The following is a 20,397-nucleotide window of genomic DNA, read 5'->3' on the forward strand; positions in this document are numbered from 1 at the left end:
AAACACCATGGGACCACGCAGCCGTCATACCGCTCAGGAAGGAGACGCATTATGTCTCCTAGAAATGAATGTACTTTGGTGCCGAAAAGTGCAAATCAATCCCAGAACAACAGCAAAGGACCTTGTGAAGACGCTGGAGGAAACAGGTACAAAATGATCTATATCCACAGTAAAACGACTCCTATATCGACATAACCTGAAAGGCCGCTCAGCAAGGAAGAAGCCACTGCTCCAAAACCGCCATAAAAAAGTCAGACTACGGTTTGCAACTGCACATGGGGACAAAGATCGTACTTCTTGAAGAAATGTCCTCTGGTCTGATGAAACAAAAATAGAACTGTTTGGCCATAATGACCATTGTTATGTTTGGAGGAAAAAGGGGGAGGCTTGCAAGCCGAAGAACACCATCCCAACCGTGAAGCACAGGGGTGGCAGCATCATATTGTGGGGGTGCTATGCTGCAGGAGGGACTGGTGAACTTCACAAAATAGATGGCATCATGAGGATGAAAATGATGTGGATATATTGAAGCAACATCTCAAGACATCAGTCAGGAAGATAAAGCTTGGTCGCAAATGGGTCTTCCAAATGGACAATGACCCCAAGCACACTTTCAAAGTTGTGGCAAAATGGCTTAAAGACAACAAAGTCAATGTATTGGAGTTTATACAGCTCGTTACCTGTATAAAAGACACCTGGGAGCCAGAAATCTTTCTGATTGAGAGGGGGTCAAATACTTATTTCCCTCATTAAAATGCAAATCAATTTATAACATTTTTGACATGAGTTTTTCTGGATTTTTTTGTTGTTATTCTGTCTGTCACTGTTCAAATAAACCTACCATTAAAATTATAGACTGATAATTTCTTTGTCAGTGGGCAAACGTACAAAATCAGCAGGGGATCAAATACTTTTTCCCCTCACTGTATTGTTCACCTAATACCTTTTTTGCACTATTGGTTAGTGCCTGTAAGTAAGCATTTCACTGTAAGGTCTACACCTGTTGTATTCAGCGCACATGACAAATAAACTTTGATTTGATGTCAGGAATTGTGAAAAACTGAGTTTAATGTATTTGGCTAAGGTGTATGTAAACTTCCGACTTCAACTGTAGCCTTAATATTAACTCCTGCAGAATTAAGCATTGCTTGCAGTAAAATTATCCACCAAATGTATGCAAAATGTTGACACAGCAAGGAGTGGAGAAATATGATTTCTTGCTTTCAGCATCTTGAGAGAATGTGAACGTGCAGTTAGGGACCGTCTGTAGAGGTGCTATCTTTATCAGCAACATAACAGCTCCCGAATGGTGCAGCGGTCTAAGGCACTGCATCTCAGTGCAAGAGGTGTCGCTACAGTCCCTGGTTCAAATCCAGGCTGTATCACATCCGGCCATGATTAGGAGTATCTCATAGGGCGGTGCACAATTGGCCTAGTGTCGTCCGGGGTAGGCCATCATTGTAAATAAGAATTTGTCCTTAAGTGACTTGCCTAGTTAAATAAAGGTTAAATGCATTTAAAAAAAATAAAAGCTGATAATTATTTTATGTGGTTGAAATACTATGCATCCAAGCCAAACTGAAATCTTATCAGCAACATGTTGGGTTGTTTTCACAGCTTTCCATGTAATTTGAAAATAAAAAAATAAATGTATTATTGCATTTTCCCCCCAGTCCCTAAACGTCTTTCAGCCCCGAAAGAAGCAGAGAAGACAGAGAAACCTTTACCGATGTCAATAGATTGAAGCATTCTATCGATTTATATCAACATTATTCTGGTGAGCAGCAGTTTATTTATTCCTCTAGGGCAACATGTAATGACAAGAGAAGCTGCATCTATCTAATTATAGGCAAGTTGACTAACAAATAGCCTTCCACCAAAATGTCCGAAATTATAAGCAGAAACATATCTAAACCAGGCAACAACAAAAAATGCTGCACCCTGTCAAAAGATCTTTACGCCGTCTCTGACTGTAGCCTACAGCAGATGTTCTATATCAGTGGGTTAGGGTTGAGTGAGGGCCTCAGATGTTCTATATCAGCGGGTTAGGGTCGGGTGAGGGCCTCAGATGTTCTATATTAGTGGGTTAGGGTCGGGTGCGGGCCTCAGATGTTCTATATTAGCGGGTTAGGGTCGGGTGAGGGCCTCAGATGTTCTATATTAGCGGGTTAGGGTCGGGTGAGGGCCTCAGATGTTCTATATTAGTGGGTTAGGGTCGGGTGCGGGCCTCAGATGTTCTATATTAGCGGGTTAGGGTCGGGTGCGGGCCTCAGATGTTCTATATTAGTGGGTTAGGGTTGGGTGAGGGCCTCAGATGTTCTATATTAGCGGGTTAGGGTCGGGTGAGGGCCTCAGATGTTCTATATTAGCGGGTTAGGGTTGGGTGAGGTCCTCAGATGTTCTATATCAGCGGGTTAGGGTCGGGTGAGGGCCTCAGATGTTCTATATCAGTGGGTTAGGGTCGGGTGAGGTCCTCGGATTTTCACTTTATCATATATAGTGGGCCGGTTGTGGGCGGGTGCAGTTGACCAAACAGCTGACCTGCGCACCACTACTGTGTTGGTGTGCGTGCTTGCATGTGTATGTGTGTGTATGTGCGTGTGTGTGTAGCTGGTCAGAAAAGGGCAGATAGAGCCTGAGGCGGGGGGGGGCAGAGAAGGCTCTGGCTGGTTACTCAGTTTGAATCAGATCTATTAGTTCTGGCCCATTGTTCTCTGTCTTGAACACTACTCCTTCTGGGACAGACGTCTGTCAATCTATAACATCACTGGGCTGGTCCGTCCGTCCAGGGAGAGAGGTGGTTGTTATGTGAGTCCCGGGAGAGAGAGAGATAGAGAGGCAGAGAGACAGAGAGAGAGAGAAAGTTTGAGAGAGAGTTTGAAAGAGAGAGAGAGAGTTTGAGAGAGAGAGAGAGTTTGAGAGAGAGAGAGAATTTGAAAGAGAGAGACAGTTTGAGAGAGAGTGTGAGAGAGTTTGAGAGAGAGTTTGAAAAAGAGAGAGAGTTTGAATGAGAGAGAGAGTTTGAGAGAGAGTGTGTGTGTGAGAGAGAGAGAGAGAGAGAGAGAGAGAGAGAGAGAGAGAGAAAATGCATGTGCATTTGTGTGTTTGTGTAAAATCTAGAGTTGTGTGTGTTTTGTATGTGTTTATAAGGTCTTCAAAGGGGGTAGTAGAGGAATATATCAATAATTACACAATGAACCTAAGCCTGTGGTTGTGACTGGACTGTAGCCAGCCAGACAGTACTACCATCTACCATGGGATCTGTAACCAGCCAGACAGTACTACCATCTAACATGATGAGATCTGTAGCCAGCCAGCCAGTACTACCATCTACCATGATGAGATCTGTAGCCAGTCAGACAGTACTACCATCTAACATGATGAGATCTGTAGCCAGCCAGACAGTACTACCATCTACCATGATGAGATCTGTAGCCAGGCAGACAGTACTACCATCTACCATGATGAGATCTGTAGCCAGGCAGACAGTACTACCATCTAAAATGATGAGATCTGTAGCAAGCCAGCCAGACAGTACTACCATCTAACATGATGAGATCTGTAGCCAGCCAGACAGTACTACCATCTAACATGATGAGATCTGTAACCAGCCAGACAGTACTACCATCTACCATGATGAGATCTGTAGCCAGCCAGTCAGACAGTACTACCATCTACCATGATGAAATCTGTAACCAGCCAGACAGTACTATCATCTAACATGATGAGATCTGTAGCCAGCCAGACAGTACTACCATCTACCATGATGAGATCTGTAGCCAGCCAGACAGTACTACCATCTACCATGATGAGATCTGTAGCCAGCCAGACAGACAGTACTACCATCTACCATGATGAGATCTGTAGCCAGCCAGACAGTACTACCATCTACCATGATGAGATCTGTAGCCAGCCAGACAGACAGTACTACCATCTACCATGATGAGATCTGTAGCCAGCCAGACAGACAGTACTACCATCTACCATGATGAGATCTGTAGCCAGCCAGACAGTACTACCATCTACCATGATGAGATCTGTAGCCAGCCAGCCAGACAGTACTACCATCTACCATGATGAGATCTGTAGCCAGCAAGACAGTACTACCATCTACCATGATGAGATCTGTAGCCAGCCAGACAGTACTACCATCTACCATGATGAAATCTGTAGCCAGCCAGACAGTACTACCATCTACCATGATGAGATCTGTAGCCAGCCAGACAGTACTATCATCTACCATGAGATCTGTAGCCAGCCAGACAGTACTATCATCTACCATGAGATCTGTAGCCAGCCAGACAGTACTATCGTCTACCATGAGATCTGTAGCCAGCCAGACAGTACTATCATCTAACATGATGAGATCTGTAGCCAGCCAGACAGTACTACCATCTACCATGATGAGATCTGTAGCCAGGCAGACAGTACTACCATCTACCATGATGAGATCTGTAGCCAGCCAGACAGTACTACCATCTACCATGATGAGATCTGTAGCCAGCCAGACAGACAGTACTACCATCTACCATGATGAGATCTGTAGCCAGCCAGACAGTACTACCATCTAACATGATGAGATCTGTAGCCAGCCAGACAGTACTACCATCTACCATGATGAGATCTGTAGCCAGTCAGACAGTACTACCATCTACCATGATGAGATCTGTAGCCAGGCAGACAGTACTACCATCTACCATGATGAGATCTGTAGCCAGGCAGACAGTACTACCATCTACCATGATGAGATCTGTAGCCAGCCAGACAGTACTACCATCTAACATGATGAGATCTGTAGCCAGCCAGACAGTACTACCATCTACCATGATGAGATCTGTAGCCAGGCAGACAGTACTACCATCTACCATGATGAGATCTGTAGCCAGCCAGACAGTACTACCATCTACCATGATGAGATCTGTAGCCAGCCAGACAGTACTACCATCTAACATGATGAGATCTGTAGCCAGCCAGCCAGACAGTACAACCATCTAACATGATGAGATCTGTAGCCAGCCAGACTGTACTACCATCTACCATGATGAGATCTGTAGCCAGCCAGACAGTACTACCATCTAACATGATGAGATCTGTAGCCAGCCAGACAGTACTATCATCTACCATGATGAGATCTGTAGCCAGCCAGACAGTACTACCATCTACCATGATGAGATCTGTAGCCAGGCAGACAGTACTACCATCTACCATGATGAGATCTGTAGCCAGCCAGACAGTACTACCATCTACCATGAGATCTGTAGCCAGCCAGACAGTAATACCATCTAATATGAGATCTGTAGCCAGCCAGACAGTACTACCATCTACCATGATGAGATCTGTAGCCAGCCAGACAGTACTACCATCTACGATGAGATCTGTAGCCAGCCAGACAGTACTACCATCTAACATGATGAGATCTGTAGCCAGCCAGCCAGACAGTACTACCATCTACCATGAGATCTGTAGCCAGCCAGACAGTATTACCATCTAACATGATGAGATCTGTAGCCAGCCAGCCAGTACTACCATCTACGATGAGATCTGTAGCCAGCCAGACAGTACTACCATCTAACATGATGAGATCTGTAGCCAGCCAGACAGTACTACCATCTACCATGAGATCTGTAGCCAGCCAGACAGTACTACCATCTAACATGATGAGATCTGTAACCAGCCAGACAGTACTACCATCTAACATGATGAGATCTGTAGCCAGACAGGCAGACAGTACTACCATCTAACATGATGAGATCTGTAGCCAGACAGACAGTACTACCATCTAACATGATGAGATCTGTAGCCAGCCAGTCAGACAGTACTACCATCTAACATGATGAGATCTGTAGCCAGCCAGACAGTACTACCATCTAACATGATGAGATCTGTAGCCAGCCAGACAGTACTACCATCTAACATGATGAGATCTGTAACCAGCCAGACAGACACTACTACCATCTACCATGATGAGATCTGTAACTAGCCAGACAGTACTACCATCTACCATGATGAGATCTGTAGCCAGTCAGACACTACTACCATCTACCATGATGAGATCTGTAGCCAGCCAGACAGTACTATCATCTACCATGAGATCTGCAGCCAGGCAGACAGTACTATCATCTACCATGAGATCTGTAGCCAGGCAGACAGTACTATCATCTACCATGATGAGATCTGTAGCCAGCCAGACAGTACTACCATCTACCATGATGAGATCTGTAGCCAGCCAGACAGTACTACCATCTACCATGATGAGATCTGTAGCCAGCCAGACAGTACTATCATCTACCATGAGATCTGTAGCCAGGCAGACAGTACTATCATCTACCATGAGATCTGTAGCCAGCCAGACAGTAATACCATCTAATATGAGATCTGTAGCCAGCCAGACAGTACTACCATCTACCATGATGAGATCTGTAGCCAGCCAGACAGTACTACCATCTACGATGAGATCTGTAGCCAGCCAGAATATACTACCATCTAACATGATGAGATCTGTAGCCAGCCAGACAGTACTACCATCTACCATGAGATCTGTAGCCAGCCAGACAGTATTACCATCTAACATGATGAGATCTGTAGCCAGCCAGCCAGTACTACCATCTACGATGAGATCTGTAGCCAGCCAGACAGTACTACCATCTAACATGATGAGATCTGTAGCCAGCCAGACAGTACTACCATCTACCATGAGATCTGTAGCCAGCCAGACAGTACTACCATCTAACATGATGAGATCTGTAGCCAGACAGGCAGACAGTACTACCATCTAACATGATGAGATCTGTAGCCAGACAGACAGTACTACCATCTAACATGATGAGATCTGTAGCCAGCCAGTCAGACAGTACTACCATCTAACATGATGAGATCTGTAGCCAGCCAGACAGTACTACCATCTAACATGATGAGATCTGTAGCCAGCCAGACAGTACTACCATCTACCATGATGAGATCTGTAGCCAGCCAGACAGTACTATCATCTACCATGATGAGATCTGTAGCCAGCCAGACAGTACTACCATCTACCATGATGAGATCTGTAGCCAGCCAGACAGTACTACCATCTACCATGATGAGATCTGTAGCCAGCCAGACAGTACTACCATCTACCATGATGAGATCTGTAGCCAGCCAGACAGTACTATCATCTACCATGAGATCTGTAGCCAGGCAGACAGTACTATCATCTACCATGATGAGATCTGTAACCAGCCAGACAGTACTACCATCTAACATGCTGAGATCTGTAGCCAGCCAGTCAGACAGTACTACCATCTACCATGATGAGATATGTAGCCAGCCAGTCAGACAGTACTACCATCTAACATGATGAGATCTGTAGCCAGCCAGTCAGACAGTACTACCATCTACCATGATGAGATCTGTAGCCAGCCAGACAGTACTATCATCTAACATGATGAGATCTGTAGCCAGACAGACAGTACAACCATCTACCATGATGAGATCTGTAGCCAGCCAGACAGTACTACCATCTACCATGATGAGATCTGTAGCCAGCCAGACAGTACTACCATCTACCATGATGAGATCTGTAACCAGCCAGACAGTACTACCATCTAACATGATGAGATCTGTAGCCAGACAGACAGACAGTACTACCATCTACCATGATGAGATCTGTAGCCAGCCAGACAGTACTACCATCTACCATGATGAGATCTGTAGCCAGCCAGACAGTACTACCATCTACCATGATGAGATCTGTAACCAGCCAGACAGTACTACCATCTAACATGATGAGATCTGTAGCCAGACAGACAGACAGTACTACCATCTAACATGATGAGATCTGTAGCCAGCCAGTCAGACAGTACTACCATCTAACATGATGAGATCTGTAGCCAGCCAGACAGTACTACCATCTACCATGATGAGATCTGTAGCCAGCCAGACAGTACTACCATCTACCATGATGAGATCTGTAGCCAGCCAGACAGTACTACCATCTAACATGATGAGATCTGTAGCCAGCCAGACAGTACTATCATCTACCATGATGAGATCTGTAGCCAGCCAGACAGTACTACCATCTACCATGATGAGATCTGTAGCCAGGCAGACAGTACTACCATCTACCATGATGAGATCTGTAGCCAGCCAGACAGTACTACCATCTACCATGAGATCTGTAGCCAGCCAGACAGTAATACCATCTAATATGAGATCTGTAGCCAGCCAGACAGTACTACCATCTACCATGATGAGATCTGTAGCCAGCCAGACAGTACTACCATCTACGATGAGATCTGTAGCCAGCCAGACAGTACTACCATCTAACATGATGAGATCTGTAGCCAGCCAGCCAGACAGTACTACCATCTACCATGAGATCTGTAGCCAGCCAGACAGTATTACCATCTAACATGATGAGATCTGTAGCCAGCCAGCCAGTACTACCATCTACGATGAGATCTGTAGCCAGCCAGACAGTACTACCATCTAACATGATGAGATCTGTAGCCAGCCAGACAGTACTACCATCTACCATGAGATCTGTAGCCAGCCAGACAGTACTACCATCTAACATGATGAGATCTGTAACCAGCCAGACAGTACTACCATCTAACATGATGAGATCTGTAGCCAGACAGGCAGACAGTACTACCATCTAACATGATGAGATCTGTAGCCAGACAGACAGTACTACCATCTAACATGATGAGATCTGTAGCCAGCCAGTCAGACAGTACTACCATCTAACATGATGAGATCTGTAGCCAGCCAGACAGTACTACCATCTAACATGATGAGATCTGTAGCCAGCCAGACAGTACTACCATCTAACATGATGAGATCTGTAACCAGCCAGACAGACACTACTACCATCTACCATGATGAGATCTGTAACTAGCCAGACAGTACTACCATCTACCATGATGAGATCTGTAGCCAGTCAGACAGTACTACCATCTACCATGATGAGATCTGTAGCCAGCCAGACAGTACTATCATCTACCATGAGATCTGCAGCCAGGCAGACAGTACTATCATCTACCATGAGATCTGTAGCCAGGCAGACAGTACTATCATCTACCATGATGAGATCTGTAGCCAGCCAGACAGTACTACCATCTACCATGATGAGATCTGTAGCCAGCCAGACAGTACTACCATCTACCATGATGAGATCTGTAGCCAGCCAGACAGTACTATCATCTACCATGAGATCTGTAGCCAGGCAGACAGTACTATCATCTACCATGAGATCTGTAGCCAGCCAGACAGTAATACCATCTAATATGAGATCTGTAGCCAGCCAGACAGTACTACCATCTACCATGATGAGATCTGTAGCCAGCCAGACAGTACTACCATCTACGATGAGATCTGTAGCCAGCCAGAATATACTACCATCTAACATGATGAGATCTGTAGCCAGCCAGACAGTACTACCATCTACCATGAGATCTGTAGCCAGCCAGACAGTATTACCATCTAACATGATGAGATCTGTAGCCAGCCAGCCAGTACTACCATCTACGATGAGATCTGTAGCCAGCCAGACAGTACTACCATCTAACATGATGAGATCTGTAGCCAGCCAGACAGTACTACCATCTACCATGAGATCTGTAGCCAGCCAGACAGTACTACCATCTAACATGATGAGATCTGTAGCCAGACAGGCAGACAGTACTACCATCTAACATGATGAGATCTGTAGCCAGACAGACAGTACTACCATCTAACATGATGAGATCTGTAGCCAGCCAGTCAGACAGTACTACCATCTAACATGATGAGATCTGTAGCCAGCCAGACAGTACTACCATCTAACATGATGAGATCTGTAGCCAGCCAGACAGTACTACCATCTACCATGATGAGATCTGTAGCCAGCCAGACAGTACTATCATCTACCATGATGAGATCTGTAGCCAGCCAGACAGTACTACCATCTACCATGATGAGATCTGTAGCCAGCCAGACAGTACTACCATCTACCATGATGAGATCTGTAGCCAGCCAGACAGTACTACCATCTACCATGATGAGATCTGTAGCCAGCCAGACAGTACTATCATCTACCATGAGATCTGTAGCCAGGCAGACAGTACTATCATCTACCATGATGAGATCTGTAACCAGCCAGACAGTACTACCATCTAACATGATGAGATCTGTAGCCAGCCAGTCAGACAGTACTACCATCTACCATGATGAGATATGTAGCCAGCCAGTCAGACAGTACTACCATCTAACATGATGAGATCTGTAGCCAGCCAGTCAGACAGTACTACCATCTACCATGATGAGATCTGTAGCCAGCCAGACAGTACTATCATCTAACATGATGAGATCTGTAGCCAGACAGACAGTACAACCATCTACCATGATGAGATCTGTAGCCAGCCAGACAGTACTACCATCTACCATGATGAGATCTGTAGCCAGCCAGACAGTACTACCATCTACCATGATGAGATCTGTAACCAGCCAGACAGTACTACCATCTAACATGATGAGATCTGTAGCCAGACAGACAGACAGTACTACCATCTAACATGATGAGATCTGTAGCCAGCCAGTCAGACAGTACTACCATCTAACATGATGAGATCTGTAGCCAGCCAGACAGTACTACCATCTACCATGATGAGATCTGTAGCCAGCCAGACAGTACTACCATCTAACATGATGAGATCTGTAGCCAGCCAGACAGTACTACCATCTACCATGATGAGATCTGTAGCCAGGCAGACAGTACTACCATCTACGATGATGAGATCTGTAGCCAGCCAGACAGTACTACCATCTAACATGATGAGATCTGTAGCCAGCCAGACAGTACTACCATCTACCATGATGAGATCTGTAGCCAGGCAGACAGTACTACCATCTACCATGATGAGATCTGTAGCCAGCCAGACAGTACTACCATCTAACATGATGAGATCTGTAGCCAGCCAGACAGTACTACCATCTAACATGATGAGATCTGTAACCAGCCAGACAGACACTACTACCATCTACCATGATGAGATCTGTAACCAGTCAGACAGTACTACCATCTACCATGATGAGATCTGTAGCCAGTCAGACAGTACTACCATCTAACATGATGAGATCTGTAGCCAGCCAGACAGTACTATCATCTACCATGATGAGATCTGTAGCCAGCCAGACAGTACTACCATCTACCATGATGAGATCTGTAGCCAGGCAGACAGTACTACCATCTACCATGATGAGATCTGTAGCCAGCCAGACAGTACTACCATCTACCATGAGATCTGTAGCCAGCCAGACAGTAATACCATCTAATATGAGATCTGTAGCCAGCCAGACAGTACTACCATCTACCATGATGAGATCTGTAGCCAGCCAGACAGTACTACCATCTACGATGAGATCTGTAGCCAGCCAGACAGTACTACCATCTAACATGATGAGATCTGTAGCCAGCCAGACAGTACTACATTATAGAGCAACATCTAACATATGATGAGATCTGTAGCCAGCCAGACAGTACTACCATCTACCATGATGAGATCTGTAGCCAGCCAGACAGTACTACCATCTACCATGAGATCTGTAGCCAGCCAGACAGTACTACCATCTAACATGATGAGATCTGTAACCAGCCAGACAGTACTACCATCTAACATGATGAGATCTGTAGCCAGACAGACAGACAGTACTACCATCTAACATGATGAGATCTGTAGCCAGACAGACAGTACTACCATCTAACATGATGAGATCTGTAGCCAGCCAGTCAGACAGTACTACCATCTAACATGATGAGATCTGTAGCCAGCCAGACAGTACTACCATCTAACATGATGAGATCTGTAGCCAGCCAGACAGTACTACCATCTAACATGATGAGATCTGTAACCAGCCAGACAGACACTACTACCATCTACCATGATGAGATCTGTAACCAGCCAGACAGTACTACCATCTACCATGATGAGATCTGTAGCCAGTCAGACAGTACTACCATCTACCATGATGAGATCTGTAGCCAGCCAGACAGTACTATCATCTACCATGAGATCTGCAGCCAGGCAGACAGTACTATCATCTACCATGAGATCTGTAGCCAGGCAGACAGTACTATCATCTACCATGATGAGATCTGTAGCCAGCCAGACAGTACTACCATCTACCATGATGAGATCTGTAGCCAGCCAGACAGTACTACCATCTACCATGATGAGATCTGTAGCCAGCCAGACAGTACTATCATCTACCATGAGATCTGTAGCCAGGCAGACAGTACTATCATCTACCATGATGAGATCTGTAACCAGCCAGACAGTACTACCATCTAACATGATGAGATCTGTAGCCAGCCAGTCAGACAGTACTACCATCTACCATGATGAGATATGTAGCCAGCCAGTCAGACAGTACTACCATCTAACATGATGAGATCTGTAGCCAGCCAGTCAGACAGTACTACCATCTACCATGATGAGATCTGTAGCCAGCCAGACAGTACTATCATCTAACATGATGAGATCTGTAGCCAGACAGACAGTACAACCATCTACCATGATGAGATCTGTAGCCAGCCAGACAGTACTACCATCTACCATGATGAGATCTGTAGCCAGCCAGACAGTACTACCATCTACCATGATGAGATCTGTAACCAGCCAGACAGTACTACCATCTAACATGATGAGATCTGTAGCCAGACAGACAGACAGTACTACCATCTAACATGATGAGATCTGTAGCCAGCCAGTCAGACAGTACTACCATCTAACATGATGAGATCTGTAGCCAGCCAGACAGTACTACCATCTAACATGATGAGATCTGTAGCCAGCCAGACAGTACTACCATCTAACATGATGAGATCTGTAACCAGCCAGACAGACACTACTACCATCTACCATGATGAGATCTGTAACCAGTCAGACAGTACTACCATCTACCATGATGAGATCTGTAGCCAGTCAGACAGTACTACCATCTAACATGATGAGATCTGTAGCCAGCCAGACAGTACTATCATCTACCATGATGAGATCTGTAGCCAGCCAGACAGTACTACCATCTACCATGATGAGATCTGTAGCCAGGCAGACAGTACTACCATCTACCATGATGAGATCTGTAGCCAGCCAGACAGTACTACCATCTACCATGAGATCTGTAGCCAGCCAGACAGTAATACCATCTAATATGAGATCTGTAGCCAGCCAGACAGTACTACCATCTACCATGATGAGATCTGTAGCCAGCCAGACAGTACTACCATCTACGATGAGATCTGTAGCCAGCCAGACAGTACTACCATCTAACATGATGAGATCTGTAGCCAGCCAGACAGTACTACCATCTACCATGAGATCTGTAGCCAGGCAGACAGTACTACCATCTACCATGAGATCTGTAGCCAGCAAGACAGTATTACCATCTAACATGATGAGATCTGTAGCCAGCCAGCCAGTACTACCATCTACGATGAGATCTGTAGCCAGCCAGACAGTACTACCATCTAACATGATGAGATCTGTAGCCAGCCAGACAGTACTACCATCTACCATGAGATCTGTAGCCAGCCAGACAGTACTACCATCTAACATGATGAGATCTGTAACCAGCCAGACAGTACTACCATCTAACATGATGAGATCTGTAGCCAGACAGACAGACAGTACTACCATCTAACATGATGAGATCTGTAGCCAGACAGACAGTACTACCATCTAACATGATGAGATCTGTAGCCAGCCAGTCAGACAGTACTACCATCTAACATGATGAGATCTGTAGCCAGCCAGTCAGACAGTACTACCATCTAACATGATGAGATCTGTAGCCAGCCAGACAGTACTACCATCTACCATGATGAGATCTGTAACCAGTCAGACAGTACTACCATCTACCATGATGAGATCTGTAGCCAGTCAGACAGTACTACCATCTACCATGATGAGATCTGTAGCCAGCCAGACAGTACTATCATCTACCATGAGATCTGCAGCCAGGCAGACAGTACCATCATCTACCATGAGATCTGTAGCCAGGCAGACAGTACTATCATCTACCATGATGAGGTCTGTAGCCAGCCAGACAGTACTACCATCTACCATGATGAGATCTGTAGCCAGCCAGACAGTACTACCATCTACCATGATGAGATCTGTAGCCAGCCAGACAGTACTATCATCTACCATGAGATCTGTAGCCAGGCAGACAGTACTATCATCTACCATGATGAGATCTGTAACCAGCCAGACAGTACTACCATCTAACATGATGAGATCTGTAGCCAGCCAGTCAGACAGTACTACCATCTACCATGATGAGATATGTAGCCAGCCGGTCAGACAGTACTACCATCTAACATGATGAGATCTGTAGCCAGACAGACAGTACTACCATCTACCATGATGAGATCTGTAGCCAGCCAGACAGTACTACCATCTACCATGATGAGATCTGTAGCCAGCCAGACAGTACTATCATCTACCATGAGATCTGTAGCCAGGCAGACAGTACTATCATCTACCATGATGAGATCTGTAACCAGCCAGACAGTACTACCATCTAACATGATGAGATCTGTAGCCAGACAGACAGACAGTACTACCATCTAACATGATGAGATCTGTAGCCAGCCAGACAGTACTACCATCTACCATGATGAGATCTGTAGCCAGCCAGACAGTACTACCATCTAACATGATGAGATCTGTAGCCAGACAGACAGTACTACCATCTACCATGATGAGATCTGTAGCCAGGCAGACAGTACTACCATCTAACATGATGAGATCTGTAGCCAGCCAGTCAGACAGTACTACCATCTAACATGATGAGATCTGTAGCCAGCCAGACAGTACTACCATCTACCATGATGAGATCTGTAGCCAGCCAGACAGTACTACCATCTACCATGATGAGATCTGTAGCCAGCCAGACAGTACTACCATCTAACATGATGAGATCTGTAGCCAGCCAGACAGTACTACCATCTAACATGATGAGATCTGTAACCAGCCAGACAGACACTACTACCATCTACCATGATGAGATCTGTAACCAGCCAGACAGTACTACCATCTACCATGATGAGATCTGTAGCCAGTCAGACAGTACTACCATCTACCATGATGAGATCTGTAGCCAGCCAGACAGTACTACCATCTACCATGATGAGATCTGTAGCCAGTCAGACAGTACTACCATCTACCATGATGAGATCTGTAGCCAGCCAGACAGTACTATCATCTACCATGAGATCTGTAGCCAGGCAGACAGTACTATCATCTACCATGAGATCTGTAGCCAGGCAGACAGTACTATCATCTACCATGATGAGATCTGTAGCCAGCCAGACAGTACTACCATCTACCATGATGAGATCTGTAGCCAGCCAGACAGTACTACCATCTACCATGATGAGATCTGTAGCCAGCCAGACAGTACTACCATCTAACATGATGAGATCTGTAGCCAGCCAGACAGTACTACCATCTAACATGATGAGATCTGTAACCAGCCAGACAGACACTACTACCATCTACCATGATGAGATCTGTAACCAGCCAGACAGTACTACCATCTACCATGATGAGATCTGTAGCCAGTCAGACAGTACTACCATCTACCATGATGAGATCTGTAGCCAGCCAGACAGTACTACCATCTACCATGATGAGATCTGTAGCCAGTCAGACAGTACTACCATCTACCATGATGAGATCTGTAGCCAGCCAGACAGTACTATCATCTACCATGAGATCTGTAGCCAGGCAGACAGTACTATCATCTACCATGAGATCTGTAGCCAGGCAGACAGTACTATCATCTACCATGATGAGATCTGTAGCCAGCCAGACAGTACTACCATCTACCATGATGAGATCTGTAGCCAGCCAGACAGTACTACCATCTACCATGATGAGATCTGTAGCCAGCCAGACAGTACTACCATCTAACATGATGAGATCTGTAGCCAGCCAGACAGTACTACCATCTAACATGATGAGATCTGTAACCAGCCAGACAGACACTACTACCATCTACCATGATGAGATCTGTAACCAGCCAGACAGTACTACCATCTACCATGATGAGATCTGTAGCCAGTCAGACAGTACTACCATCTACCATGATGAGATCTGTAGCCAGCCAGACAGTACTACCATCTACCATGATGAGATCTGTAGCCAGTCAGACAGTACTACCATCTACCATGATGAGATCTGTAGCCAGCCAGACAGTACTATCATCTACCATGAGATCTGTAGCCAGGCAGACAGTACTATCATCTACCATGAGATCTGTAGCCAGGCAGACAGTACTATCATCTACCATGATGAGATCTGTAGCCAGCCAGACAGTACTACCATCTACCATGATGAGATCTGTAGCCAGCCAGACAGTACTACCATCTACCATGATGAGATCTGTAGCCAGCCAGACAGTACTACCATCTAACATGATGAGATCTGTAGCCAGACAGACAGTACTACCATCTACCATGATGAGATCTGTAGCCAGTCAGACAGTACTACCATCTACCATGACTTTTAAATTCGGACAAAACAGAGATGCTTGTTCTAGGTCCCAAGAAACAAAGAGATCTTCTGTTGAATCTGACAATTAATCTTGATGGTTGTACAGTCGTCTCAAATAGAACTGTGAAGGACCTCGGCGTTACTCTGGACCCTGATCTCTCTTTTGATTAACATATCAAAACTGTTTCAAGGACAGCTTTTTTCCATCTACGTAACATTGCAAAAATCAGAAACTTTCTGTCCAAAAATGATGCAGAAAAATCTATCCATGCTTTTGTCACTTCTAAGTTAGACTACTACAATGCTCTACTTTTAGGCTACCCGGATAAAGCACTAAATAAACTTCAGTTAGTGCTAAACACGGCTGCTAGAATCATGACTAGAACCAAAAAAATGTATCATATTACTCTAGTGCTAGCCTCTCTACACTATCTTCCTGTTAAGGCAAGGGCTGATTTCAAGGTTTTACTGCTAACCCCAAAAGCATTACATGTGCTTGCTCTTACCTATCTTTCTGATTTGGTCCTGCCGTACATACCTACACGTACGCTACGGTCACAAGACGCAGGCCTCCTTACTGTCCCTAGAATTTCTAAGCAAACAGCTGGAGGCAGGGCTTTCTCCTATAGAGCTCCATTTGTATGGAATGGTCTGCCTACCCATGTGAGAGACGTAGACTCGGTCTCAACCTTTAAGTCAGACAGTACTATCATCTACCATGGGATCTGTAACCAGACAGACAGTAATACCATCTACCATGGGATCTGTAACCAGCCAGACAGTACTACCATCTACCATGAGATCTGTAACCAGCCAGACAGTACTACCATCTACCATGGGATCTGTAACCAGCCAGACAGTACTATCATCTACCATGAGATCTGTAACCAGCCAGACAGTACTATCATCTACCATGGGATCTGTAACCAGCCAGACAGTACTACCATCTACCATGGGATCTGTAACCAGCCAGACAGTACTACCATCTACCATGAGATCTGTAACCAGCCAGACAGTACTATCATTTACCATGGGATCTGTAACCAGCCAGACAGTACTATCATCTACCATGGGATCTGTAACCTCACAGTCAGTACTATCATCTACCATGAGATCTGTAACCAGCCAGACAGTACTACCATCTACCATGGGATCTGTAACCTCACAGTCAGTAATACCATCTACCATGAGATCTGTAACCAGCCAGACAGTAATACCATCTACCATGAGATCTGTAACCAGCCAGACAGTACTACCATCTACCATGGGATCTGTAACCAGCCAGACAGTAATACCATCTACCATGAGATCTGTAACCAGCCAGACAGTACTACCATCTACCATGGGATCTGTAACCAGCCAGACAGTACTACCATCTACCATGGGATCTGTAACCTCACAGTCAGTAATACCATCTACAATGGGATCTGTAGCCAGCCTGCCAGGCAGTCCTAACATCTACCATGGGATCTTTAATTCTGAGAGTTATGTCTGGGATCTGTAGTTCTGAGAGTTATGTCTGGGTTCTGTAGTTCTGAGAGTTATGTCTGGGTTCTGTAGTTCTGAGAGTAATGTCTGGGTTGTGTAGTTCTAAGAGTTATGTCTGGGATCTGTAGTTCTAAGAGTTATGTCTGGGTTCTGTAGTTCTAAGAGTTATGTCTGGGATCTGTAGTTCTGAGAGTTATGTCTGGGATCTGTAGTTCTGAGAGTTATGTAGTTCTGAGAGTTAAGTCTGGGATCTGTAGTTCTGAGTTATGTCTGGGATCTGTAGTTCTGAGAGTTATGTCTGGGATCTGTAGTTCTGAGAGTTATGTCTGTTAAAAAATGCATCAAGTTTATCAAGAGAAGTGAGAGTTCTCTGTGGCTCATTAGTGTGAATATAATAGCATGCTCTGGCATGGAGTGATTCACACGTTAAAACCAGAACTACAAAAGCAGATACTGGGCTGTTACTGTCTGCTGATCAAAACTACACTCAAGCCCTGTGTGTGTGTAAGCCGTGTGTGTGTGAGAAAGAGAGAGAAAAAAGTATGCGAGAGAGAGATATATACAAAGGCTGGTAGAAAAAAGAGGGTGGAAGAGCAGGGAAAAGATAAGAGATGAGAGAGAGATTGAAAGAGGAAGAGTGGTACAGAGACAGAGGAGGAAATAGAGGACTGTGTAGGAGAGAGAGAGAGATCAGGAAAGGGAGAAAGAAATAAGGGAGGGAAAAAGAAACAGAGAGACAGAAAGAGAGACAGAGACAGAGAGATAGAGAGACAGAGAGATAGATAGATAGATAGATAGATAGAGAGACAGAGAGATAGAGAGACAGAGAGATAGAGAGACAGAGAGAGAGATAGATAGATAGATAGATAGATAGATAGATAGATAGATAGATAGATAGATAGATAGATAGATAGATAGATAGATAGATAGATAGATAGATAGATAGATAGATAGATAGATAGATAGATAGATAGATAGATAGATAGATAGATAGATAGATAGATAGATAGATAGATAGATAGATAGATAGATAGATAGATAGATAGATAGATAGATAGATAGATAGAGAGACAGAGAGATAGAGAGACAGAGAGATAGATAGATAGAGAGATAGAGAGACAGAGAGATAGAGAGACAGAGAGATAGAGAGATAGAGAGATAGATAGATAGAGAGATAGAGAGACAGAGAGATAGATAGATAGATAGAGACAGAGAGATAGAGAGACAGAGAGATAGAGAGACAGAGACAGAGACAGAGAGATAGAGAGACAGAGAGATAGAGAGACAGAGAGATAGAGAGATAGAGAGATAGAGAGACAGAGAGATAGAGAGATAGATAGATAGATAGATAGATAGATAGATAGATAGATAGATAGATAGATAGATAGATAGATAGATAGATAGATAGATAGATAGATAGATAGATAGATAGATAGATAGATAGATAGATAGATAGATAGATATCTATCTCTCTGTCTCTCTATCTCTCTGTCTCTCTATCTCTCTGTCTCTGTCTCTGTCTCTCTATCTCTCTGTCTCTCTATCTCTCTGATAGATAGATAGATAGATAGATAGATAGATAGATAGATAGATAGATAGATAGATAGATAGATAGATAGATAGATAGATAGATAGATAGATAGATAGATAGATAGATAGATAGATAGATAGATAGATAGATAGAGAGACAGAGACAGAGAGATAGAGAGACAGAGAGATAGAGAGACAGAGAGATAGATAGATAGAGAGACAGAGAGATAGAGAGACAGAGAGATAGAGAGACAGAGAGATAGATAGATAGAGAGACAGAGAGATAGGAAGACAGAGAGATAGAGAGATAGAAAGAGGTGGTAGATAGTAGATGGTATATAGTAGATAGTAGATGGTAGATAGTAGATGGTAGACGCTAGATGGTAGATGGTAGATAGTAGATGGTAGATAGTAGATGCTATATAGTAAATGGCAGATGGTATATAGTAGATGGTAGATGGTATATAGTAGATGGTAGATGGTAGATAGTAGAGTGTAGATGGTATATAGTAGATGGTATATAGTATATGGTATATAGTAGAGGGTAGATAGTAGAGGGTAGATGGTAGATAGTAGATGGTATACAGTAGATGGTAGATGGTATATAGTAGATGGAATATAGTAGATGGTATATAGTAGATGGTATATAGTAGATGGTAGATGGAATATAGTAGATGGTATATAGTAGATGGTAGATGGTATATAGTAGATGGAATATAGTAGATGGAATATAGTAGATGGTATATAGTAGATGGTAGATGGTAGATAGTAGAGTGTAGATGGTAGAGAGTAGATGGTAGATGGTATATAGTAGATAGTAAATGGTAGATATTAGATGGTAGAGTAGATGGTAGAGAGTAGA

At 44.3% G+C, this 20,397-nt stretch overlaps 1 protein-coding gene across 2 annotated transcripts in view; it reads right to left on the reverse strand.

Moving 5' to 3' along the window:
• LOC106592285 (gamma-aminobutyric acid receptor subunit beta-2) overlaps positions 1-20,397 on the reverse strand; it is a 110,256-nt gene that overhangs the window by 14,809 nt on the left and 75,050 nt on the right. The window lies entirely within an intron of this gene.

Source organism: Salmo salar, chromosome ssa05 (genome assembly GCF_905237065.1).
Source record: "Salmo salar chromosome ssa05, Ssal_v3.1, whole genome shotgun sequence".
Classification (NCBI taxonomy): domain Eukaryota; kingdom Metazoa; phylum Chordata; class Actinopteri; order Salmoniformes; family Salmonidae; genus Salmo; species Salmo salar.